At 50.4% G+C, this 27,422-nt stretch overlaps 1 pseudogene; it reads right to left on the bottom strand.

Annotated features, from left to right (window-relative positions):
- On the bottom strand, positions 1-4,156 carry LOC103349363 (adenomatous polyposis coli protein 2-like; annotated as a pseudogene).
- Between the last annotated feature and the right edge of the window lie 23,266 nt (positions 4,157-27,422).

The following is a 27,422-nucleotide window of genomic DNA, read 5'->3' as shown; positions in this document are numbered from 1 at the left end:
AAAAAAAAGTATGATAGCCTTACTGTTGTTTATAGCTATTGCTATTGTCTCTGTGTGTGTGTTGCCTCCAAACTCATGTTGAAAATTAGTCCTCCAGTGCAGATCCCAAGGACAGGAGGGAGTAGGAGTGGGAGGAGGCCTCGTGGGGGGCCGCCGTAGCTGCCTGGTGCAGCCACGTGACTACGGAGTTGGCGCCCTCCTGGATGCTTTCTAGGTTAAAGGCCCTGTCCGAGCTGGCAGCCTCCTTCTGCAGTCCCGGGGCGCCTCTGCTGGCTGCCCATCCTGCAGGGCAGCCAGGGCTTTGTGGCACCTGGGGCCACAGGCCGGGGCTGCGCCTGGGCGTGGCTGAGCCTATGCAGTGCCGCAGGAGCTCCTCCTTGGACCGCGGGCTGGGGGAGCTGTCGTGTCCACTTCCCTGGTGTGGGGCCTGGGGGACCATGGGCTTCCGGCCTCTCAGGTGTCTGGCCGGCTCCTGATAGGGCTCGGGCACGCTAAGCGAGCTGGCCGAGGAGCTCAGGGAGTAGCAAGGTGGGGGTCTCCTCGGCGATCAGCCGGGGCCCGGGCCTCCTTCCCGCCCTGCTTCAGGGCCCGCGGGATGGCGGATGGTCACGCCGCGGGGGCGGCCAGGCCAAGGAGGGCGCCTCATCAGAGTCCTAGAAGCAGTACACGCCCTCCTCCTCCTCGGTGGGTGTCCTGAAGCACAGGGACTGCCTCCCTCCTTCCCCTCCAGCCCGGTCCCATTGGGCCCTTGGGGGCCTTCCCAGGGGCAGCTCCAACCCGGCCCGGCTCCTGCCTGTGCCTCGGGCCAGCTCCGGGCTCCAGCTGGTGCCCCCAGCCTTGAGCCGGTGCCCCGAGACCTGGCTGGAGGGGGTGGCGAGGCCGGGGGTGCTCCTGCCTGTCCAGCCGGCCTCGGGACTGCTCCCTGGGGGGCCTTTGCAGGGTCTCCTCGCTGAGGGGCGCGGCGCAGGAGAAGTTGACCGGCGTGCCCTCGGCCGAGTCGGTGCACGAGTCGTCCTCCCGGGCCGGGGCGGGCACCAGCATATAGACGCGGACGGCCAGCGCCCGGCGGCCGGGCACCAGCGCTGAGGCCACCTTGCGGAGCCGCGCGGCCACGACCGCCCTCAGGCACTCGCGAAGCATCTCCAGCTCCTGGTCCGCAGCCGTGCGGGTGAGGGAGCCTGCGGGCGCCGGCCCCTCCTGGCGTCCGGCGGCTTCTTCTCGCCGGCGGTGCCCGGCGCCACCGCCACCCCCGCCGGTGCCGCGGTCGGGGCAGGTGGGCGGCAGCAGCCGCAGCTCCATGACCTGCTGCAGGGAGTGCTCGTCCAGGGCCAGCGCGCTGAGGCTGGAGGCACAGAAGTTCTCTAGCTTCCCCTTGGTGAAGCGACGTTGCTGGCGTGCAGCTCCGACGGCAGGGGGCAGCGCTCGCGGCAGGCGGCGATGTCCAGGGAGCGCTTCCCGTAGCTCTCCCACTGCAGCCTGAACTGGCTGCTCTCAGGCTGGCCGGCAGGCGCGGCCGGCGGCATCTTGCTGCGGCTGGGCGGCATAGTCTGCCCGGGACTGTTGGGCAGCTCGCTGGGGCTCACTGTGCCGCTGCCCAGCCCGCTGCAGGGGTCGCTGGGGATGGAGCTGGCGATGGACGGGCTCTCGAAGCTGCCCAAGGAGCTCATGGAGCTGCAGCGGCTCAGCACCAGCGGCGTCTCCTGCACACAGTTCTCGACTAGCTGGACGCTGTGGCGTCCTCCACGCCCAGGCCCCGGCCGCGGCCCCGCAGGGGCGCCTGGACGGCCACGGGCAGGGAGGCGGCTCCCCGGCCCCCGCCAAGCCCCGTCCAGCTCCGCCTCTTCGGGGCCGGCCTCCTCCAGGCCCTTGAAGGAGGAGTCGCTGTCCAGGTCTCCGGTCTCGCTGGGGCCTGGGCGTCCGGCAGAGAATAGCGAGGACAGCGAGAGGGGCCCCCCTGCGCCACCAGCCTCTGCAGTGCCCTGCTGGCCACTGGCGGCCGGCCGGCCCCCAGCTTCTCAGGCACCTGGCTCAGGCCCTCTGCCGGCAGCCAGGCCTGCTTCCGGGCCGCGGGGGGGGGGGCCGCCTGGGCCCCCGCGCCTGCCCTGCCCGTGGCCTCCAGCAGCGGCACGTCAAGGTCAAGGTCCAGCAGAGCGGGCCGCATATGCTCCCGCGGGCAGTAGCCGTCGCTGGTGCTGCCGCTGTTGAAGCTATCGTTGGACAGGCTGTCGTTGGACAGGGTGGCGTGGACCGCCTTGAACCGGAGCAGGGGGTGCGCCCGTCCCCCCCTCCCCCCCACCCTCCCCCCTACGGCCGGCCGCCCTCGGGGCAGCAGCAGAGCAAGTAGCACTGCGCCCGGCCCTCCCTCAGCGCCTCCTGCCCGGGGTCCCCGGAGCTGAGGCTGAAGCCGAGATGTCCTCCACCAGATGGTCGATCCCCGCCACCATCAACGCCAGCTCAGCCTTGGCCTTGGCCACCAAGGCCGCCTCACCGCTGGCCTCCTTCTCGGGCTCCAGGCCCGGCGGGCTGGTGGGGTGCGGGCCAGCGCCTGGCCCTGCAGGAAGGGGCTGCCCAGGAAGAACAGCACGGCTGGGCTGGTGGGCTCGGCGGTGGTGGCGGCCAGGGACAGCGCGTCGTTGTCCTCAAAGCAGCCCGAGTTGGAGGTGTAGTCCCGAGCCAGCCTGTCCAGGTGCCGCAGGGGCGGCCGCGGCCTCGCCCTCGGGCAGGGCCTGCTTCTCCAGGTGGCCCAGTGCCTGCGCCAGGTACCGGGCGTCAAGCTCCGCCTCCAGCGCCCGCTGCTTGCGCACGTAGAGGCTGGGCACGCAGGTGCCGGGGACATGGCCATGGCAGCCGCTGGTGCTTGGCGGGCCTGTGGGCCAGCAGGTCACGCAAGGCAGCGGCGCTACCCATGGTGATCATCTTGTGCCTGGAGTGCACCAGGTTGCGCAGCATGCCCATGATGCCAGGTCCCACAGCAGCTCCTGGTCCCGCGCGCTGCAGGCCCACAGGTTCCAGTGTGTGCCGCACGCGTTGCGCACGATGGTCAGGCTGTGCGTGGCCAGGAGCTGCTGCTAGCAGCCTCTCAGGCAGTTGTGGTTCCGGAGCACTCGCCTTGCTTGGGGGAGGGTGGGGGCGGGGTCAGGTGTGGCCGGAACAGACGGCCCTGACCCGCCCTCAGGGGATTGGGAGGCCATTGTGGGCATTTGGGGGCGTGGACCAGCAGGTGGGAAGGGTGGTGGTGGTGGGGTGTCTCTGTGTTTCTCAAAAAAAAAAAAAAAAAAAAAAAAAAAAAAAAAAGGCCGGTGCTGTGGCTCATTAGGCTAATCCTCCACCTGCGGCACCAGTACTCCAGGTTCTAGTCCCGGTTGGGGTGCCGGATTCTGTCCTGGTTGCTCCTCTTCCAGTCAAGCTCTCTGCTGTGGCCTGGGAAGACAGTGGAGGATGGCCCAAGTGCTTGGGCCCTGCACCCACATGGGAGACCAGGAGGAAGTGCCTGGCTCCTGGCTTCGGATCCCCGCAGTGCACAGGCCACGACGGCCATTTGGGGGGTGAACCAACGGAAGGGAGACCTTTCTCTCTCTCTCTCTCTCTCTCTCTCTCTCTCTGTCTCTCTCACTAACTCTGCCTGTCCAAAAAAAAAAAAAAAATCCTCAATGTTATATGGTATTTGAGGTGAGGGTCTTTGGGAGGTCATTAGGATTAGATGAGGTATGGGAGTGGGGTTCCTGGGTTTGCATTAGTGCCTTTATAAGAAAAGAGAGACCCAAGCTCATACACTTTCTCTATCTCAACATGAGCTGCCCTGCACAACTTCAGGACTCTGCAGAGTTCCTTTCCAACCAGAAAGCTCCCATCAGGTGCAGCCCCCAACTTTGGGCTTCCCAGTCTCCAAGAAATGAATTTCTTTTCTTAATAAATTATCCAGTCTGTGGTATTGGATTACAGTAACAGAAAACAGACGAAGGCAGCCACCAATTTCCTTAAAGCCTCAAAAGAACACCAGGGAGGGCAGTTTTCCCCGTTGTCCAAAGATGACTTAGAACAATAATTCTGACTGAATTCTCCCCTCTGCAGACTCACCTTCCTCGTGATGCTGGACACACTGGTGACCTGGGATGCTAGAGATGGTCACCCCGGAGAGGCTGCTCATACTGGGCATGGTGACGTGGGTCATACTGGGACATTGGTCACACTGCTCATGCCGGGGATGGTGACACTGGGGATCCAGAATCATTCCAGGGACACTGGTCACGAGGGACTACTGCTCACGCTGATGATGATACGATAACACTTGGGGTTTGCTTTGAGTCAGAAATTTTTTGTAGTTTAGTCTTCCAATTCTGTGTTTTTCAGAAATGCATGTATTTTACCCTAATGTGAATACAGACCATTTTACTGGGCCATCTTTTGGTGCCGCATTCAACATCAAGTTCCTTGGCAGAAGAAAGAATGTGATTAATTTGCAGGGCTACCTCTGGATGATAGAGACTCCAACTGTCAAGAGCATTTTGATTGTTAGTTTTGAGTCTCTAATGTCTTCAGATGTAGATGTATTTGCTCATTCTGTGCCTCTCTGACTTACGGACCACTTAGCTCTTTGCTCTCTACTAATTGATGATTGCAATGAAGCACTTGATCATTCCTAGACCAAAATGTGTGTTCATTACTACAAGTACTCAACATGCTCACTGGTAGACTCACAAAAAAAGGAGAGTGATTTTTTTTCAAAAAAGTGAATATTCAAATCAAACTAGATTTTTCCTAATCATTTCTGAAGTGCATTTAAAACACATACCTCACAATTTCTGATTCATATATAAACATTTTCTAAAATATTTGTTGATTTTCATTTTATTTGAGTGAGATAGATGAATATATAGAGAGAAGCAGAGTGCTGCTGGTTCACTCCCCAAATGGCCAGCCTAATCTCTTTGCAAGGTCAGATGGCAGCTCAATTTCACTTTGGTTGTGGAGAACGTCAGCAGGAATGACTCCATGATGATTTTTAGTCTCATGTTGGGCCCAGTGTAGAAGCTCCATCCAAAAGAACTGTTCCTGTAATTTTACTAACACTATTTTCAGAAGGCCAGAGGGTAAGGAGCTACAGGTAGCCTCTAGAAGCTGAAATAAGCCTCTGGCTGACAAACAGCATAAAGCAGGGTGGTTAATTCTCAGCTATAAGGCAATGAATGCTGCCAACCAAATGCATGAGCGATTGAGCTTGGTTGTGGGTCCTTCCCCACTGAGCCTCTGTGTGAGAGCCCCGCCCTGCAAAACAGTTCCCTGATTGCAGGCTTGCACAGACCCCAGTTGAGCTCTGTCTGTGCCCCTGACTGTGAGGAACAGCCTCACCTGTCCACTCAAAGGATGGACTCAGAGCCAGGAAGTGCAGCAAAAGCGAGACTTTATTAATGATTTTGCAAGATCAGGCTAACACACCTGGGATGGTTTACAGCAAGCTATTGCCTAGCATGCAGGTGTCTGCCCCAGTTCCTCACTGGCCGAGCACTACAGGGCTAAAATCTTCCCCACATATTTGCTTCAGCTGTTTTGACCACTAACATCCTGTTTGCCTAAGGAATTTCAGAGGTGCATGTAACCTAGCTGTTAGGCTACCCAGTTGTCTACTCACAGTTAAACATCTTGCTTTGAAAATGAACCAGATGTTTACTTTACTTTTTTTTTGAAGATTATTTATTTATTTATTTATTTGCAAGTCAGAGTTACACAGAGAGAAAAGGAGAGGCAGAGAGAGAGAGAGAGAGAGAAGTCTGCCATCCGATGGTTCACTCCCCAGTTGGCTGCAATGGCCAGAGCTGTGCCGATCCGAAGCCAAGAGCCAGGAGCCAGGAGCCTCCTCTGCGTCTCCTCCACGGGTGCAGGGGCCCAAGGACTTGAGCCATCTTCTACTGCTTTCCCAGGCCATGGTAGAGAGCTGGATCAAAGTGGAGCAGCCAGGACTCGAACTGGCGCCCATAAGGGATGCCGGTGCTTCAGGCCAGCGTGTTAACCCGCTGCACCACAGTGCCAGCCCCCCAGATGTTTACTTTTCACATGACTAGTGAGATAATATGTGTGTGTTTTATTGAGCTGCTAAGAATGTGGCAATATTGTCATGCCACATAAAAGAGAAAGAGAGGAGAAGGGAGAGAAAGAAAGAAGTGGGGACAGGCATTTGACTCAGCAGTTAAGACATCATTGGAGATGCCCACATCCCATAACACAGCATCTGGGTTTGAGTCTCAGCTCCACTGCTAATGCTCACCGTGGGAGGCACCTGGTGGTGATCCGTGGGAGACGTGGATCGAGTTCCAAGCACTTCAGAGTGTGTGCACTGAAACCAGGGCAGCTTCCAAGGGCCCTGAGGAAATGGGCAGTAGCACCATGAGGGCTGAGGAGGAGCTCAGGAGGAAGTAGGGTGTGAACTTGCCTGTTTCAGACACGGTCTAGGCCTGGTGCTGCACCTCTGCAGAGCTAAAAGTGAAGCTTTTTATCCCCTGTGCCAGAGCAGCTGCCAGTCTGCTTGGTGGAGCAGATACAGTATGCAAGGACAGCTCCAAGGCTCTGCAGGGGAGCCCACCGCTTTCCCTTCTCAACAATAGCAATGAACTTAGATTTGGGTCTGCTGGTTTGCTAGGATGAGGTTGAGGAGTTTTCACAATGAATCAAGGAGGCAGATATTTCGTTGGGATTCTGATTTTCACAGAAATAAGTGGAAAGAGACATCATGAAGGGTGACTTGTTGAGGATTGCCAGGTTGCTGTTGTTGTAATCAACAGAAGGTCAGTGCATCCTCCCTCGGGGTGAACCAGGAGGGTGATCTGGGTTGTGAGAATGGATTGCTGAACAATCCTGTATCCTGGGGCTGCTCCTGAGTGTCTGGTCCTAATAGGCAAGAGCCCCCTTACACAATAAGGACAAACAACAGAGACACAATTGCACACATTTGCTTTTTCCTGCTAGTGTAGTTTGATTTTGTCTGAATAATGCACCTGCATGAATGGGGCTTAACTGAAGATAGGATCTTGCTCCTGCGATAAGTGTCAGCCCCTGATGGCAGTGCTCTGCCTGTAATCTGATAGGAAGCGAAGATTCTTGAGTAATCCACAAAGGAAAAGCCACACACCTCTGTTTAATAACAGACTCTCACTCCTTTGAACATGGTGTGCACATGTGCATTTCAGATCCACGTATGATAACTGCCATGAAATCAGGCAAGGCAAAGCCTATGCCATAAGGGATATGGGCAGAACCACCCTTTATTTGGACAAGCACCTTTCAGTGAATGGCAGGTCATGTCCCCTTAACATCTGACCTGAAACCATCCAGTACATAATGTGTTAGAGAATTCAGGGTGTTGCAGGTGTTAGGAAGGTCACATTGTGATCCATGACAAACTGATCACAGGCGACAATCACATGCATTAGTTTCTGAAGACCCTCTAAGTATTCACACAAGGAGCCCAAGGATTCCACAAGCATTATTCAGCAGGGCAGGCTCCACTGCTTACTGAGTTCATTCCAGGCTGGTTCTGACATCACGGAAGTCCTCATTGCTTGAGAATGGTTTGTAATTTGCAGCTGTAGATGTAGGATTGTGGACACTTAATAACAGGCAACATTACCATGGATAGTTGAGAGACCAGACAGATACTAAGGTCATTGACAAAAATAGGTTAAGCAGAGCACCAAGGAAACTTATAAGGTGCAGAGTGAGTTTTTAATGAGTTCTTGTTTTAAAAGAATTAGGTCCCAGGTGTTGTGCCACAGTAGATTAAGCCGAGGCCTGCAGTGCCAGAATCCCATTTGGGTACCAGTTTGAGTCTTGGCTGCTCCACTTCTGATCCAGCTCCCTGCTAATACACCTGGGAAAGCAGCAGATGATGGCCCCTGCACCACATAAGAGACCCAGAAGAACTACTGGTTCCTGGTTTCTGTCTGGCCCAGCCCTGGCTGTTGCAGTCATTTGGAGAGTGAACTAGTGGATGGAAGATCTCTCTCTCTCTAACTCTGCTTTTTAAATGAATAATAAATCTCTTTAAAAAAAAGTAGGCCGCAACATGGAACAGACATACATATTTGGACTATGGTGAGTATTTATCATTTGTCGTCTATCTATCTGTGTATCATCTATTTACCTATTACCTATTGATTTAATGATTTTCAAACAAAATATATCCTAAATCATCTTTTTTTTACTTTTTAAAATTGAAGATTCTTCCAAAACATTAATTTTAATGGATACAATGTTATTTAAGCACTTAAAACATTTAAAAAGTACTTAATAGTATAGATATTATTTCTTTGCAAGCATTTAGAGTCATGTAAATTATACTCAGATTCTTTCAACTCAGTATCACTAATGAAAAAGGAGAAATAACACAAATGACCTGAGTTGAAATAATGAAAAAAATTTTAGAATCTTGTTCATAATTGGAAAAATGGGTTGGTATGTGTTCTCCCGACTCTATAAGGAGAATCATTGTGGATCCCACCATAGTACACTTCTGGACACTTCACTGTGATTCTCTGAGTTTTCCCTACACAAAGCCTTCCAGGACTTACGCATAACATGGCATACGATTAAATCAACTAGCAGTCATATAGATACCTAAGTTAGATAACACTCTGTCCAAATAGAGCATCAAATGCCGGTAACTAAAATCTGCATATATCATGAGTTCTACCACCATCAATCTAAAAACCTATAAAAACAACTGGCATTTTGTGATGGCTGTTTATGCTTAAATCAAGTAGGAAAAAGAGACAACATATAATTTGTTACACACTGCAGAGAAGCTGAGAACTACTTAAGCAGCTGGGCTCTTTGAGGACAAGATCTGTTTTCTAAATGTGTGCAGTTTATATAATGCAGCTTCCACAGTCATGCTCATGAACACAGCCAGTGCTCCAGACAGCTGCTGACCTTACAGGTCCTGTGGTGGAGCTGTTGACATGATGCCCTCTGAAATCATGCAGTTTCTTGCTGCCATACCTGCCATGTGTGAGATGGGTCTGGCAGGGCTGATGTATATGTATTTCTTTAATTGATTTTTCTCTGCTCTACTAGTCTAAATGCACTTATTGTCCCCTTTTCTGGTCTGCCCAGTTTTGTGCAGTGCAATGATGGGAGGGACATCTCCCTTGCCTCAGTCATGGAAGCTGGACTCACTGCTGCCAGTGTCCTTCAGCAACTCTTGATGCATGGGGTCACTGTGCAGATGACATTTTCCCCTTGTCAAGAAGATACACAGCTAATTTTATTTTTACAGGTTACATAAAAGTAATTTTCCTTTTAAAACATTACTCCCTTTCTCCCAGTAGATTGATTGTGGGCTCATCCTGCGAGGTCCACACTGTCGGGATGGTGGGCAATGGTGTTCTTCAACAAGAAGCACTGGAGACAAGTTTTGGTGACGTGTCCATCTATTAACAATCAGGCACCATATTTTATGAGGCAGGCAAAGGGGAGTACCTAGTTCAGGGTAGCAACACTAATTCTATAGGATAAAGCTGATACTGGCACCTCTATGCTTCTCCAATCAGTTTGAAGGTCATGTAGCCTATGTAGCTTTCCAGGTGGTCTTATGGGTCTGGGCCACACATGGGAGTTGTTCACCTAGTTGACAATCACAAGTCCTCTCAACAGGAAGTGAGGGTGGGGAAATGTGCCTGGGGTCCCTGCCACCTGCCAGCAGTCTGGTCATGTGTGGGTTTCAGTGTGCTGAGTCACCAACCAGGGTCTTTCCTGGGAGGCATGGTATGCCATGCCCTCTTAACCTCCTGCATGGGCTAGGCAGGCAGTCTCCCAGCCAGGTACAGGATCACCCACAGTTGATATCCTGGTCATGTTAGCTTATTTCATACACACATCATTCTCCATAGTTCCTTGTAGCCACCTGATGGTTTCTCTGAGCTACAGATCTGACTGTGCTTTCCTGAGGACCTGAAACCTCATCAAGCTTCCTACATACCCCATTCCCACCCATGTCCATGCTGCCAAATCAATGAGGTCCTGTGTCCTGCCACAGCTCCTTGTATCCACTTCAGATCCCTTCACCCCTCATAGTCCATCCATTACCAAGCATCAGCCTTCTGCCTTTTTTAAAAAAATAGATTTTATTTTATTTATTTTTTATTTTTATTTATTTTTATTTTTATTTATTTATTTTTTTTAGTTCATTGGTTCACCCTCCAATGGCCTCTGTGGCTGGCGCGCTGCGGCCGGCGCACCATGCTGATCCAAAGGCAGGAGCCAGGTGCTTCTCTTGGTCTCCCATGGGGTGCAGGGCCCAGGTACTTGGGCCATCCTCCACTGCCAATGCACTCCCGGGCCATAGCAGAGAGCTGGCCTGGAAGAGGGGCAACCGGGACAGAATCTGGTGCCCCAACCGGGACTAGAACCCGGTGTGCCGGCGCCACAAGGTGGAAGATTAGCCTATTTTTATTTTTATTTATTTATTTATTTAAGAGGTTGAGTTACAGACAGTGAGAGGGAGAGACAGAGAGAAAGGTCTTCCTTCCACTGGTTCACTCCCCAGATGGCTGCACAGCCGGAGCTGCATCGATCTGAAGCCAGGAGCCAGATGCTTCTTCCCAATCTCCCATGCAGGTGCAGGGACCCAAGCACTTGGGCCATCCTCTACTGCTTTCCCAGGCCATAGCAGAGAGCTGGATTGGAAGAGGAGCAGCTGGGACTAGAACTGGTGCCCATATGGGATGCTGGCACTGGAGGCAGAGGATTAACCTACTGTGCCTCGGAGCTGGCCCCCCTTCTTCCTTTCCTATGCAAAGATCAACTTCCTTTCATAGTTTTGGGAAAATAAAGGCTTCTCTCCTACCAGATCCTCCTTTACCTCCACAACTTTGTAGATGCTTCTCTCCCTCACTCTCTGCTCACCTAGGTCTCTTTTCACTTGAACATTTGCTTCCAAGAAATGCAGGACCACAGCTGCCTCAGGGCTTCTGCATCAGCTTGCAGTCCTCTTCCTCAAAGCACCACTAAAATAAAGACAAGTAGTTGCAATTGTATATTACGTGGATCACTTCTCGGCCTTTTGTCTAAGATCAAGTGTAGTATATTACCTGGAGGCGTGAGACATCTAAGAGGAATACTGATGTGATGAACAAAGCATGAGAGTGCATATTAACATGACTGTTTCATAATTTCATGTAAGGAAAATGACCAAGACCTTCCCACGGTGTGCCCCATTGCCAGCGTTGGTCTTTTGCCTTGGAGTTCACTGATTTTCTTCCCTTGAGATTCAAACATTCATAATGCAACCCTTCATGCATCTTTAGGAAATTCTAAACCCTTCCAAAAGCATTCATCAAACCGTAAATGATATGATTCCTCCTGCTCTCATGAGAGTCCACTCATCACATCTGCCCTTCACTGGTATCCTCCTGCAGTCCACACCCAGGGTTTGACAGAGTCTGGGAAGGGCTCTGGCACTCTACATGAGTCCCCTTAGAGAGCTTTCCAACAAAGTGCTCCTTTAATGTTCCAGTCTCCCGTGGACCACTCTGGACAGAACACGCACACACACACATGCATTCATGCACGCTACACACCCCAATGTTCACATTACATAGGAAGCCATGCACATCACACACGTGCACTCTGATATGCACTGATACATACACATTGTACACGCGCATGTGCAGGCAAGCATGTTAGATATACATGCAGGCATGTACACACAGACATTTGTATAACCCAGTAATACACATATTGCATTCATGAAGAAAGCGTGTTACAAGCATACAGAGACAGGTGCGTAATACACATTCACCCTTACAGCAAACAGTTACTGAACCAAGTACAAAAGGTACAGTGGTGAGCAAAAGTGGCCACTGCCCAAGGAGAGCAAATGGTCACTAAGGAAGACAACAAGTCGTGATGAATGAACATCTCTGTTTACACTCTGTGCACCACAGAGAGACTTGCCGGCGGGGACAGCTCAGGCTTCAGAAGTGCTGCTGGGAGGAGAAGGACAACTGGTTAATGGATGGGGATGGGAAGGTGCAAAGACCCAGTGATGTGAAGAAGTGTCTCTCAAGCCCTCGAAATTGATTCTAAGCAGGACAAATTGGAGTCCCATCCCCTTGCAACTAAACAAAACAAACATACCTGTGATGGTGAAACAAGGAAGTCACACTTATATATAAAATTTGTTTATGTTTATGTAGATTCAACTACACTGGTTTTCTATTTGAAAGGCTCTCATGAAACATGTCAGTGCCAGCTGTCACACTGCTGCTCTCTGGTCACATGTGGCCTGGCTGATGCATCTTTCTTCTCTTTCTCGGGTTCTTTTTTTTTTTTTTTTTTTTTTTGACAGGCAGAGTGGACAGTGAGATAGAGAGACAGAAAGGTCTTCCTTTGCCGTTGGTTCACCCTCCAATGGCCGCCACGGCCAGCACGCTGTGGCCGGCACACCGTGCTGATCCGAAGGCAGGAGCCAGGTACTTATCCTGGTCTCCCATGGGGTGCAGGGCCCAAGCACTTGGGCCATCCTCCACTGCACTCCCTGGCCATAGCAGAGAGCTGGCCTGGAAGAGGGACAACCGGGACAGAATCCAGTGCCCTGACAGGGACTAGAACCCGGTGTGCCGGCGCCACAAGGTGGAGGATTAGCCTATTGAGCCACGGCGCCGGCCCTCTTTCTCAGGTTCTGATGAACCAAAGCTACCTGCTTAGCTATTTTTTTTTTAAGATTTAGTTATTTATTCAAAAGGCAGAGACAGAGGGAGAGAGAGATCTTCCATTTGCTGGTTCACTCCCCAAATGGTCGCAATAGCTGAGGCTGGGCCAAGCTGCAGCCAGGAGCTTCTTCTAGGTCTCCCTCATGGGTGGCAGAAGCCCAAGCACTTGGGTCACCCTCTGCTGCCGTCCCAGGGATCTGGATTGAAAGTGGACCAGCAGGGACTCGAACCAAACCAGGGCCTATATGGGAAGCCAGCACGGCAGCTGGCAGCTTAACCTTTTATGCCACAGTGCCGACCCCAATTGCTGAGCTTTGTGACTGTTTTATTCAATGACTAATTAATGCTTGAGAAGTCCAGAATCTGCCCTTGGGATAGCTGGCTGGGACTGTAAAGTAGTCTGGCCCTCACTGTTCACATGGCCAGAGTTACAACTGCAGGATAAAAGTAACCATGTGACGCCAACCAGCCCCTACCATCCGGCTAGAGGCCAGCATGCAGCTCGCCGTCTCCCTGGAGCTCCTTATCCCTGACCCTTCTTTATCTCCTCTTTTGTTCTTTTCAAAAGTCTTCTTGATAGCTTGCAATTTGGGAAGAGCATATTTGGAACTAAACAAGTCTGCCTTCCCCCAAGAATCCTGCCTTCTTGAATTAGTCTGTTCCCTTGCCTCAACTCTTGTCTCTCCAGTATCGGTTTTCAAGCAGAGAGCAGCCTGTGCCTAATTTCAACTGGTAACACATGAATTCCACTTGCACTTGGCTTTCCAGCAGAAAACCAACACATTGATGACACAGTTTAGCTGTAACCATCTCACATTCTAAGAAGAAACATATCTAGAATATATGTGTTCATAGCTGCTCAACTGAAATGGCTCTTGTAGACTCCTCAGAACCTGGAAACAGGTAAAATGTCTCAACTTTTATGGCTGCCAAAGACCCCCCTCTTTTATCTAATATTAGTTCTGAATGGGTCTGAGTGAAAAATGTTAGGTATTTATGTAATTTTTCCCCTTGGAGCAAATAAGGTATAGAGTTGCATTATTTTTTAAAGATTTATTTATTTGAAAGAGTTACACACACACACACACACACACACACACACAGAAGAGAGAGAGAGGGAGGGAGAGGGTGAGGGAGAGGGAGAGGGAGAGGGGGAAAGAGGTCTTCCATCCATTGGTTCACTCCCCAATTGGCTGCAATGGCCGGAGCTTTGCCAATATGAAGCTGGGAGCCAGGAGCTTCCTCTGGGTCTCCCATGTGGGTGCAGGGTCCCAAGGACTAGGGCCATCTTATACTGCTTTCCCAGGCCATAGCAGAGAGCTGGATAGGAAGTGGAGCAGCCAGGTCTTGAACCGGCACCCATATGGGATGCCAGCGCTTCAGGCCAGGGCATTAACCCGCTGAGCCACAGCACCAGCCCCAAGTTGCATTATTTTAACATATGATTTTTAGTAATTAAAAAAAGACATGTGAGAATGATTGATGCCCATGGTAAATAATCCCAATAAGAGTCACAACTTTGTACCCTATGGGTCATTGACCCTAGGTCTTGCCAGCTAATTGGAATGTGGCTGTGCAGGGAGAGGGAAGAGGTTTTTGCTTTGCTTTGTTTTCTGATTTTCTCAAGCCCAAACCCAGTTCCTGGCTGAAAGAGAGGACTAGACTTGGCTCCTGGTTATGTCTTTGTAGCCATGGCTCTGTCCATGATTCAGGCATCTGAATGGCTGGGAACATTGGTAGGTCCCTCAGCCCAGTTCTTCCTCTAGTCTGGTTTGCCCTCCTGGTCCTTTGAACTAATGTAACTGCATGAAACTGGAAGAGAAGCTCTGTCCCCCACCTGCCTTCCTGGCAGATGGATGGGATCTGACACTGACCTTGCCCTTCATCTTCACATCATTATCAAGGTCTTCCGTCGTTGTGGCTTCATGTCCTAGACGCGAGTTATCTCTGCCAGCACTGCCTTGCCTGTCTGGAAGGCTCTTCCCTTCTTACTTTACATATCTTTAGTCTCAAAACTGTTTACCCCAGGAGAGATGACTTTGGTCCATTTAGGTAGACCTGCTATCATATCCATCTTGTCTATCCCCTGGGTTTCTGAGGACACCGAGAACCTGACTCCACCCTCAAATTCTCTCTCTCTCTCTCTCTCTCTCTCTCTCTCTCTCTCTTTTTGACAGGCAGAGTGGACAGTGAGAGAGACAGAGAGAAAGGTCTTCCTTTACCGTTGGTTCACCCCCCAATGGCTGCTGCGGCCGGCGCACCATGCTGATCCAAAGCCAGGAGCCAGGTGCTTCTCCTGGTCTCCCGTGCGGGTGCAGGGCCCAAGCACTTGGGCCATCCTTCATTGCACTCCCAGGCCACAGCAGAGATTTGGACTGGAAGAGGGGCAACCGGAACAGAATTCAGCGCCCGGACCGGGACTAGAACCTGGGCTGCTGGTGCCGCAGGCAGAGGATTAGCCTATTGAGCCGCGGCACTGGCCCACCTTCAAATTCTGACATTTTTATTTTCCCTTCCAAAATGAGTTCTGATCGACACTTTTTGCTTCTTTGGATCTCTTGGAACTCATGGGCCCACCAACTTTGGTATCTGACATATAGGACGGGTCTGAACCATCACTAGGCACTGCCTAGAGGACATGTTGCACCTTTCTCCTCTTCTCCCTCCTCCTCCCGCCTCGCCCCATTTCCTCCTTTTTGCTGAGACCCTTGGTGCCAAACCAGAGCCTTCCAGACTCCTTGCAGAACAAATGGCAAAACAGAAAGCTGCCCAGGGCAGCTGTGAGACAGATAAGAGGTAAGTTCACCGGGGAAGCCCCTCTTTGCTTTCAGTAAAGCAACCTGGCTCCATCGAGGTCGGTCTCCATCTCCTTTTCCCTTCTCTTGCTTCTGGGAGTATGAAAGGCCAGAATCCTAAGCTATTCCAAACCTAACACCACCTGGCACCAGCTGCACATCTCAGCAGAGCTGCAACTAAATGCAACCAGACACAGCTGTGCATGCTCCTGCTGGTCAGCCATGCATACTATGAGCATCCCCAGTAACTCACGTATTGTCAACGACAACACGATGTCTTCTGTGGCTTTCAGTCTGTTCCCTTGAGCAAGTGCTTTCCTCATCAGACTTGGGGACAGGTGTCCAGGGCCCCTTTGCTGACTGTCAGCCTGGGAAGTTGGCCCCAGAGGATTTGGCCCTCCTGTTAATTAGTCTGAGCTCCAGGAGCTGGGGAGGCGATGGAGGTGGAGACTGTTCACCTGAGACACCGATAAAGGTGACTCAGGTGGGACAAGACAATGGAAGAGGAACTAGGCAAGTCTGAGGCCAGGAGGGACAGGAGGGTGAGTGCTTCCGTTCCAGAACCATAATCAGGAGACAGAGAAATGCATTAGGCTAACCTCAGTGGCCAAATCCAAATTATATTCCTCTCAAAATGGGACGTTAAGGTGCTGTGTTCATATGGCCAAGTTTTAAGATTTTCATTTGTCTTTCAAGGTACTCTTACAAAGTCTGTCCACCAAACTTTCAGGTCAAGCAGGTCCCACAGCAGCTTGGTATGAAACAAGCCTCTTTCCCCTACTTTCCTTGCCTTTAGTTTTTTAATATATTGGAAAAGCATGGTGGAGGAAAGAGCGAGAGAGAGGAGAAAGGAGAGAGAGGAAAGAGGGAAAGAGAGAGAGAGAGAGAGAGAGGAGAGATTTTTTAAAAAAGATTTATTTATTTGAAAGACAGAGTTACAGAGAAAGGTAGAGACAGAGATATAGAAGTCTTCTATCTGCTGGTTCACTCCTCAGATGGCTGCAATGGCCAGAGCTGAGCAGATCCGAAGCCAGGAGCCAGGAGCTTCTTCCAGGTCTCCCACATGGGTGCAGGGGCCCAAGGACTTGAGCCATCTTCTACTGCTATCTTCTACTACTATCCCAGGCCATAGCAGAGAGCTGGATCAGAAGTGGAGGAGCTAGGACTAGAACCGGTGCCCATATGGAATGCCAGTGCTTCAGGCCAGGCGTTAACTCTGTGCCATAGCGCTGGCTCCAAGAGCGAGCGAGCGAGCCAGAGAGAGAGAGAGAGAGAGAGAGAGATCTTTCATCTCCAGGTTCACTGCAACTGGGACTGGGCCATGCTAAGGCCAGGAGTCCAGAACTCAGTGAGTCTCCCACATGGGTGGCAGGGACTCAAGCACTTGAATTATCACCACCAACTCCCATGGTGCTCATTAGCAGGAAGGGGTGTGGCATCCCACAGGGAATCTTCACTGCTGTGCTAAGTGTCCCTCCCTCTGCCTCCTTTTTTTCAGTCTGTTAACTCTAAGATGTCTATTCTGTAGCTGGGACTACCTGGAATACCAAATCTCCAAGCAACCTTGATTTTACTAACAAAATTATCTTTGTTTCCTGGTATGGGTTGCTTATCTAATCATCAATGCAGTGGCAAACATTTTTAAAAAATGGATTTGAAAGATTACTTGTAGGTTTCCTGTTTTTTCCTGGGAAATGTGGCAGGCAAATTGTGTTGGAAAAAGAGCTATTTTATTATTGTTCTGAACTCAAGATTTTAATCAAGGCATAAATGTTGTTAAAATACATAACAGTTTGATTTGAGAAAGTAAGTTCTACGAATTTTTGTTAATATAAAGAGAATAGATTTTGTGTATTTCATTGGTGCAATTCTAAAAAGACAGCTATACTTTCCTCCCTCAATCTCCCTCCTTTGGCACTAACTTTTATAAATGCTTATCTACTTTTCCTCATTTACATTATTAATTTTTCAATAAACTCTCATCATCTTCAGTCATCATCAGCCAAGCAAACCTAAATGTTCATTCCGCAAAGGGATGGCTCTCGGGTGTCCTGGTTGCCATGCAGCTGCTGTAAATTGCAAAACCACAATTTGAAAGTTTATTTCTCTTCCTATCTTGGCTGAAAGACTGTAAGAAAAACTTTCAAATGAGATTTAACCGCTTTTTGTGGGTAAATGTGCACACATATGTACCTATTGTATGTTGAGTCTACACAGTGAAATCTTTTAGGGAATGTTGTTCAGATTCCTATGTGTGTTTAGAGAGACGCCTCCATGCAGGGCAGAGATTGGTGCTTCAAGTTCTTATATTGATTGGCTCAGTTTGCTCCTGACATGAGAATGTGGATGCCCGAGTAAGATACAGGTGGCATTCCACCTTGCAGGTAAGTTAGAGACTTAGAGTAAGGGGCAAAGAGAAATGAAATTGGCACCAGCAGCCTCCTATAGCGAGATAATGCATCTTAGGCAAAATGTTTGAAGCCCTGTTCATGTTTGTGCAAATGAATTTGACTATATTTGGGTTATGTTTACTGATTTTAAGATGTGTAGATTTTAATTTTCTAGAAGTCAAGACTTGTGTCCTTATCAATTTGACACATAGTTTGCTGGAGTTTACAACTGTTGACAATTTACTTAATTCTTTCATCTAAGGAGGAAGGAAAAGATCTGTGCTTTAGGAAATGGAGCTGCTTCGCTTACACAGTATTTTTTTTTTTTTTTTGGTTCAAATCTGCTCCTCTTTTCCTAACAGTTCTCTTACTAACTTTGCTGTGGTGTCAGAGTGTCTGTAACACATAGCCATCATACTGGGCACACAGAATGTTCTAAATAAATCATTCCAAAGAACTACTTGAGTCATTCTTGGATTGTACTTTTTTCCTTAGAGTTGCCTCAAGTCTTATATTGTTAGGGTTGACCGCCCGAAAAATGTCACCAAGAGACACGTCTCTTATGCAAACAGCATGGGGAAGCTTTATTGATTATCCAGCATGCTGGGGCTGTCTGATCATACAAGAGCAGAGCAGCCCCGAATAACCAAAGGTTAGGGTTTATAAAGGCAAAAACCGCAAAATCCAGAGGGGGGAGAGAATACACGGCTGCTAAGCGGTTGCTAATATCTTACAATCAGCAATTGTGATCTTAAGACATAGACAAATCACATTTTCATTATTAGCTCAGGTAACCCAGGTGTAACCTTTTTATTTTTAAGCTTGAGCAATCATGCTAGGGGTTTTTGTGCTCTGCCAAGGGTGATGTAGTGCACTGCTATTGTCCGACTATTTGAGATCATAGTTTCAGACCAGAGTCTCACGGTGGGGGGGTTGCTTTCCCAGAATGGAGTCTCAAGTGCTCCAAAATGGAGTCCCTACTGTCAAGGTGCTACTTCACTCTGTCTTATTTTTACAGCTGTACCAGGAAGGTTTAAACCTGTAAGCTTAAGCTTAACTTTTTACACCCGCACATATACAATTTTAACTCTTCAATATTAACAAACAGTATAAAGCAAACAGTCACAGATTTTCAGCCTCGTGTATTTTTTCCTCCAATACAAACTATACTTCCTTTATCAACAGCAACAAAAAATCCACACTGATGGATCCTAAGAACTCTCTTAAATTTAGAGTAATTATGAAAGGCATTGGCTCATTTTTTATACCACATCTTGCAATTACTTTAAAGGTCTTGGAAGTTATTTGTATTTTGTAGGCTTCCAAATGAAAACTAAACGTCTTCCAAGCAAAACATGGAATGGTGTGGTCTCCTGTTGGCCAATGGTTCTGGCATCACAGTCCATACAGAATCCCTTCTATCAGTATGTGTTTTACAGAGAAAGTGTGTGCATTTACTACTGTTTCCCACGTTACTGCTCTATGAAAGTATGCTTAGGAAGAGCTACTTTGTAATTAGGTCTTATTGCTACTCCAACAAATAGACCTTGGCCAAGGTTGTCTGGCATTAAGATTTGGGTTTCTTACATCCATGGATGCTGATTTGGTTTTGTTTTGAGGCAGCGAAGTGATTATATCTGTTAAAAAGCTTTTAGTGTTCTGACCACAGGATAAAAGAAGCCTCTTTTTCTCCATGACAATCCTCCTTGGGAACCACAGGACATAAAACAGACATTAGGGCAGTGACCTCCACCCCCACCCCCACCCCCACCCCCACCTACGTTTTGTAGAACAGACCTGGGACTCGGGTTTCTTGGAACCCTCCTTCCTCTGCTCCTAGGAAGGTTCCAGGAGCCCAGAAGGCATCAGGGCGCGTGTGATCTGCCGCATGCCCCTTCCCAATCCCAAAGGACAGGCGCCCCGAGCGTCCTCTCCGGGCACCCTTCGCCACACAGGATTTCCCAGGACGATTCTGATCCCGAGAACGGCTCTGGGTCACCTCATCGTACAGGCGAACCCAGGCCCCAGCCGCTCCTGTGTCCGCAGCCCCGGCCCCGCAGCTCCCGAAGCGCTCGCTCTGCCTCAAGAAACGGGATTTACCTCGGGCGCCCTCGGTTCGCTGCGTTCGCCCGCCTCCGCCTCTCCCGACAGCGGCCGGCGAAGCGGCCGGGACGGGATCTGACAGGAACCCGCTCCCCGGCCACAGCTGCCCGGGGCCCCGCGGAGGGGCGAGGCCAAGGTCCCGGCGCCCACGGGGACAGACACAGGCTCCCGCCGCCCCCTCTCCCTCATCCTGCAGCCCGCGGTCTCCTGCGCAGCCCGGACTCCCGCAGAGCGGCCGTCACCAGGCGCCGGCCCGGCAGGCCGCCTAGCGCCTGCGCCGCCGCAGCATCCATCGCCAGCTTCAGCCCCTCTCCAGGCTCAGGGGAGCAAAGGGACGGGGCCCTCGCCGGCTGGCGCACTCAGCACTGCCCCGCGCCTCAGCGGCTCCCCGCACCGGGTCTGTGGCCGAGAGCGCCACCAGCGAGGCCGGGACGCAGATCGCGTAAAAAATTCTCTCTTTGGTGCCATCACTAGGACGTCCAGAAGGGGGCGTCGGGAGGTCCCTGGGCGCAGTCTGGGTCCTGTCGGATGCTGCGGGGGTGGGGTTGGCGGTGGGGGAGCCAGGAACTTCTTCCAGGTCTCCCACGTGGGTGCAGGGGCCCAAGAACTCAGGCCACCCTCCACTTTTTCCCCAGGCGCATTAGCGGGGAGCTGGATCGGAAGGGCAGCAGCTGGGACTAGAACCGGCGCCCATATGAGATGCCTGCCTCGCAGGTGGCAGCTTTGCCTGCTATGCCACAGTGCCGGCCCCCCTCTCTTCATTATTACTGAGGATCTTCTACCTGGAGTTGCCTGCTCTCTCACCTCGCTCCAGCCCCCCCACCCCCACCCCCGCATTCGCAGGGAGGAGCTGTCAGAGGCGTCTCTTTCCTCCTGGCTAGGGACTTCAGAGTTGGGCTGAGAACCTGCTGTGCCAGGAGAATTGGCCCTCCCCACCTCCTATTCCCTAGTGACTCTGAAAGAAAGGTGAATGGCAATACAACAGATGGGAAATAAAATCTCCAACCCCCAAAATTCCGAGGAGCCAGAAACTTCGTTCGGGTCTCCAATGAGGGTAGCAAGGAGCCATCACCTTTTGCATCCCAGAGGGAGCACCAGCAGGAAGCTAGAATTGGGGAAACAGAGCCAGGTGGCAGGTGTCTCAACCAGTGGCCTAACTGCTAGGCGGCCAAGGGTGACCTTCTGAAGCCTTTTAAAGCTCCCATTAACTCAGCTGAAGTTTTGGAAATAGTACCTGCTACTCACAGGGCTATTTTTTTTTAAAGCTTGACTTACTTATTTGAAAGGCAGAGTTACAGAGAGGTGGCAGGGTGTTGGGGGGAAGACCATCCATCTGCTAGTACACTCCCCAGGTGACTGCTACAGCCAGGAATAGGCCAGGCCAAAACCTGGAACCGGGAGCTTTATCCAGGTCCTTCACGTGGGTGCAGGGGTCCAAACGCTTGGGCCGTCCTCCACTGCTTTTCCCAGGCAGGGAAATCCAGCAGGGAGCTGGGTTGGAAGTGGAACAGCTGGGACACACACTGGGATGCTGGCATCGCAGGTGGAGGCTTTACCTGAACGCCGTAGTGCTGGCCCCACCTGAAAGTATTTTGCTGGCTCATTTAAGTACATGCCACTTGAAGAAGGAGAAAGCACCAGAAAGAACGGGAAGAATGGAGTGAAGGAAGGAATGTGAGACTGGCCATGAGATGGAGACGTGTGTACGAATAATGCACTCTTCCACGGAGAGGTACAGATTTTTGAAAGGTTTGCATGTGTTTAGAATTTTATGAAATATATATCCAAATCATTAATAATTAGAAAAGAATTTGTGATAATTAAGATATATTGTTCAGTAAAGTATTAAATATACTTGCATTCATATAAAAAGTATAAAAGCACCCTGAAGTAATTTAAAATAATTTTTACATGGTAACATGCTTCTATTGATGCCTGGGTTATCACTTTTTTAAAAAAAGTTATTTATTTGAAAGTCAGAGTTATATACAGAGAGGGGGAGAGGCAGAAAGGTCTTCCATCTGCTTGTTCACTGCCCAGATGGCTGCAACAGCCGGAGCTGCACTGATCCAAAGCCAGGAGCCAGGGGCTTCTTCCAGGTCTCCTATGCGAGTATAGAGGCCCAAGGACTTGGGCCATCTTCTACTGCTTTCCCAGGCCATAGCAGAGGACTGGATTGGAAGTAGAGCAGCCAGGACTTGAACTGGTACCCATATTGAATGCCGGCACAGCAGGTGGCAGCTTTACCCACTATGCCACAGCGCCAGCCTCACTATCACTTTTTTTTTTTTAAAACAAATTTATTTAGTTTTATTTGCAAGGGAGCAAGAGAGGAAGAGAGCGAGAGAGGGAGAGAGAAAGAGAAAGAAATATCTTCTATCCATTGGTTCATTCCACAAATGGCCGCAACAGCTAGATCTTGGCCAGGCTGAGGCCAGAAACTGCATCTGGGTCACCCACATGGCTGACAGGGACCCAAGTACTTGGGCCATCTTCCTTTGCCTCCCCAGGTACATTAGCAGGGAGCTGGATTGGAAACAGAGTAGCCAGGACTCAAACTGGTGCTCTGATATGGTTGCCAGCACTGGAAGCAGTGGCTTAATCCATTGTACTACAAATGCCAGTCCCAGCTGGGTGATCACTTGATAAGGTAATGCCTCTTCATTTTGCTATTACCTATAAAGGCAAGTAGCGATGCATTTAAAATCACTATGAAGGGGCCAGAACTGAGGTGGAGGAGGTTAAGCTGCTGCCTGCAGCACCGGCATCCCATATGAGCGCTGGTTTGAGTCCCGGCTGCTCCACTTCCGATCCAGTTCCTCACTAATGTGCCTGGGAAACGACGGAGAATAGCCAAAGTGTTTGGGCCCCTGCTGCCCATGTAGGCGATCTAGAAGTTCCTGACTCCCGGCTTAGGCCTGGCCCAGCTCTGGCTATTGCAGCCGTTTGGAGAATAAACTAGATCTCTCTCTCTCTCTCTGCCTCTCCCTCCCTCTGTAACTCTGTCTTTGAAATAAATTAAATAAGCCTTTAAAAAGAAAAAAAAATAAAATCACACTTAAAGCAAAAGTATCCAAACGCTCTGGGTGGGATACAACCCTGGATACACCAGGTTGAAGCATGCAGGATGTCAGAAGGCGTTCCCAGAGGGTCTTTAAGAACTTCTGCCTGGCTTCCCCCAGCATAGCCACCCTCCCTCATGATCCCACAATGCCCTGCACTCCCCGGATGCAGCTCTCATCCACTGTTACAGTTTGGACGTTATGCTTGTGTGAAAGGCTTGGTCCCCAGAGTGGCACTATCAGGATGGTAGAATCTTCGGGACATGTGACCTGATGGGAGATCTTAGGGCACTGGGAGTGTGCTCTAGGAAGGTGGTTCTCATATGAGCTTGATGTAGGCAGACAGATAGGATAAAGTTGATTAGATTTGTGAGCTGGAAGGCCACGCCTTCACCACGCCCCTGTGTGATCTCATCTCCCTACCTGAGCCCATCTGTATGCCCACCTCCCAATCAGGCTACATAACCACGCCCCTTTGGAAGTGGAAAAAAGGCCTGGAACATGGTGGGCCCAGCCCTCTTTCCCCTTATTTTCCCTCGCTGCCTTGGATCCCCTTGTTGCCCCGTGCCTTCGGGGCGCATTGCCTTCCGGCCACCGCTCTTTCTCTGCCTTCGCTTCATTGCTCATGCTAAGCTGCTCACCGCCTATGGCTCCTGGCCTGCTCTCTGCTCAGTGTGGACCGCAACTTAGTTTCTAGACTTTTCCTTCTCCCTTACATAAAGCCCTCACTCCCCTTCGCATTTCTCTCACTAAATAAAAAGCTCAAAAAATTTACCCTGCTGCCTGATTCTATTTGATCCAGTATTCAGAATTCTTCTCTGAATTCATGGCAAGAACCCACACAGCTCATTAATTTCAGAAATGTTGATAAGCCGATCGGTTTCACAATTCTTGAGTTCTGCAGAGAGGGTTGTAAAAGCTGGAGTCTACGCCCAGTCTCTCTGCTTTCTGACTCACTACCAGATCCTTCCTCTGCAAGCACTCTGCCATGGCACCCGCCACCCTCAGCAGAGCCAAGCTGAAGCCAGAAGCCAGGCGCTTCCTCCGGGTCTCCCATGCGGGTGCAGGGGCCCAAGGACTGGAGCCATCTTCCACTGATTTCCCTGATCAGGGTCTTGAGCCCCCCAAAGTGTAGGCTAACTAAATATTTTTATACAGTTGGTTGTCCCATAGTTACTTTATAGGCAGATGACAAATATTTATCGAATTAATGAATTCAACAACCAAACACAGCCAGAACTGTATAGGCTTTGGGAACATAGCAATCAACCAAATGGCATAAAGAATCCTTGACTTCATGGAGCTTTGCTTCTGGTCAGAGGAAAAAGAGAATAACAAAGAAACAGTCATCTGCAGTATGGCAAGTAGTGATCAGTGTGGTGGGTAAAAAGCACACAGAGAAGAGGGATGGGCAGAGAAGGTGAGCAGAGATAGGAAAGAAAAGGAGTGAGCCCAGCACCCAGCGAGTGGAGGGAGTCACAGCAGGAGTGCCCTGGGTGGGGCAGGACAGGGTGACCATGCAGACGGCGCAGTGAGAAGGGAGCAGTCAGATCAGACAGGAAATCGGCAGCCTGTATCTGAGCGGGACTGCAGATCCTCTTGGACCTTGCAAGTTCACCGGAAGATTGAACTTGACCCTTTATTCTGAACAAGTTGGGAGCCAAGGGGAGGTTTTGAGCGGAGAGGCACGGTGAGCTGACTTTCCAGTGTGAAAGGATCATGCTGGCCGCTGGGTTAAGAATCAGCATGAGAAAGCAATGTCTGGAGGAGAAACAATTCAGAGGTGAATGTGATAGTTAATCCAGGCCAGAGACGGTGGAGGCTGCCCCCTGCAGGCAGCGAGTTGCTCGGACTCTGCAAGCGGTGCCAGCTGAGCAGGCTGCGAAGTGGGAGCTGCAGAGAAGTGAGCCTAACTCCAGGCAGCTGGGAGGAAGGCCCTGCCTTCTCTGTGGAGGGAAAGCTGCCGGAAAAGTGGGCTTGGAAAAGACCGGAAGTGTGGTTTTGGACAGATTAAGTTGCTTATTGACATACCTTTCTTATTTTGTCAACATGTCCATCCAATTTTGAGAGTAAATGGTGTTTCTTTTTCAGGATGATGGTATCTGGAATTGAGTGCTCACACAGCAGCCCACTTTCCTTCTGCAACGAACAGGACTTTGGATGTAGTCTGCGCCAGTGGGCAGTGTGCTGGGCCCTTGAATTAAGGTAACGGAAGGAAAGCTTGGAATGATGCCAAGTGGGTGGGCCCTCTGGGAGAGACAGTCCCCTGGGCCTGCGACGTCCCCGAGTGCTCTTGCTGAGATGGCAGGCTGCAAGGCCGATCTGTCTTCAGGCACTGAAGTTCCTCTGTTTAGTCACAATGACAAGTATGTCGGTCAAAGTGGAAGAAAGCTGGCTTGCTCGCTGCTTGCTACAATGATGGCTGCTTGCATAGGGGCTGAGCCTTCGGCCCTGGTAAGGCAACCCACTGCCTGTGCAGGTGGCATCTGGGTCATCATTTTATCTCTGTGTATTGTAGGGGCAAGGGAACCAATGCAAATATGCTGAAGCTATTTGCTGTGTTTAGAATTGGGCCTTTGTCTCTGACCCAAGAATCTTGTGTCTTTTACCAGCATTAATGAAACACTAACTGTGCCTTGGGTAAAGTTTCAGACTATATACTTCTTTTTGTTTCCTAGATGTTATTTATTTTTAAAGGTTTGCTTATTTTATTTGAAAGGCAGAGTTAGAGAGAGAGAGAGAGAGAGAGAGAGATCTTTCATCTGCTGGTTCACCCCCCAAATGGCTATAATGGCTGGGGCTGGGCCAATCTGAAACTAGGAGCTTCTTCCCGGTCTCCCATCCAGGTGCAGGGGTCCAAGCACTTGAGCCATCTTCTACTGCTTTCCCAGGCCATTAGCAGGGAGCTGGATAGGAAGTGGAGCAGCTGGGACTAGAACGGGTGCCTATATGGGTTGCTGGTGTTGCAGGCAGCAGCTTTACCTGCTGTGCCACAGCCCCAGCTCCAACCTTTTGTAATTCTTGACAGTCCTCACTTCTCTCAAAGGAGTTGTCTAAAGCTCTATTCTGGGATTGAGAGGTAGCTTGGGGTGAACGGTGTCAGGCCAGATGGTCCAGCTTGGTGAGAGTCCACATCCTCCTGGGGTATTTGACAGGTAGAGTTATAGACAGTGAGAGAGAGACAGAGAGAAAGGTCTTCCTTCTGTTGGTTCACTCCCCTAATGGCTGGGGCTGTGTCGAAACGAAGCTAGGAGCCAGGTGCTTCCTCCTGGTCTCCCGGGCGGGTGCAGGGGCCCAAGCACTTGGGCCATCCTCCACTTCCCTCCTGGGCCACAGCAGAGAGCTGGACTGGAAGAGGAGCAAATGGGACAGAACCGGCGCCCCAACCAGGACTAGAACTCAGTGTGCTGGCGCCGCAGGCAGAGGATTAGCCAAGTGAGCCACGGCGCTGGCCATGGGGGACTGTGTTTCTGAGTGAAGTACTTGAGGGGGCATGATGAGGGAAACTGACTACCTGCAGCCAAAGAGGTGAAGCTGGTTTCCAATTTGTGGGTGCTCCTTTACTCACAATACAGGGGTAAATGTGAGGGCTTTGTTTCACCACTTAGGACTGGTGGGCGGGGACAGGTGGACATTGCATTTTTAGAGTAAAAGAAGCTGAAATGAAAGAAGTTCAGTCCTCTTGGCTTGGGGATGGACAGGTAGCTGGGCCACAAAGCATAGAGGACCTTTATTTTGTAAAGAGAATCCAGTTGCTATTGAGAGTAGTGCCTCTTCTCCATGGCGGACACATTCCCGGATGTCCCTCAGAGGCCTGAGACTGCGGATGGCAGCAAACCCTCTGTATGCAATGCTTCTCCTACACACGCATACCTACAATGCAGTTCACTTGGTAAATTAGACACACTAAGAGGTTAAGAACAGCAGCCATAACATAGAATAATTATAATAATATACTTCAATCAAAGTTATTTAAAATGCACACATTTTTTATTTCTGGAACTTTCCACTCAGGTGACTGAAACTGTGCAAGCAAAAGTGTGGATAACAGGGAACTACTGGGCTTTGAAGAAACCGAGACTGGCTGGGCCAGCAGAGGCTAAACCCTCCCATCACACTGAGTCCTCTTCCCTCCTCTGTGGAAGCAATGCTGAGCGAGGGCCCGCCTGCAGGCGCCCTCAGGAGTGCTGGGGGATGTCGAAGATTGAGAGGAGCTATTGGTTATCTAAAGACACATGGGAAGAGACAATACCGCAGGAAGCAGCAACCTTTTAAGAAGGTACAGTAGAAATTCAGTAATGTACTTAATCTATGAACTATCACAAATTTATCATTTATAGTTCATGCAACATAGCCTCCCTGCCTTCT

Source organism: Oryctolagus cuniculus, chromosome 10 (assembly GCF_964237555.1).
Source record: "Oryctolagus cuniculus chromosome 10, mOryCun1.1, whole genome shotgun sequence".
Classification (NCBI taxonomy): domain Eukaryota; kingdom Metazoa; phylum Chordata; class Mammalia; order Lagomorpha; family Leporidae; genus Oryctolagus; species Oryctolagus cuniculus.
Note: the sequence above shows the minus strand (reverse complement) of the source record. Positions and strands in the feature narration are given on the sequence as shown.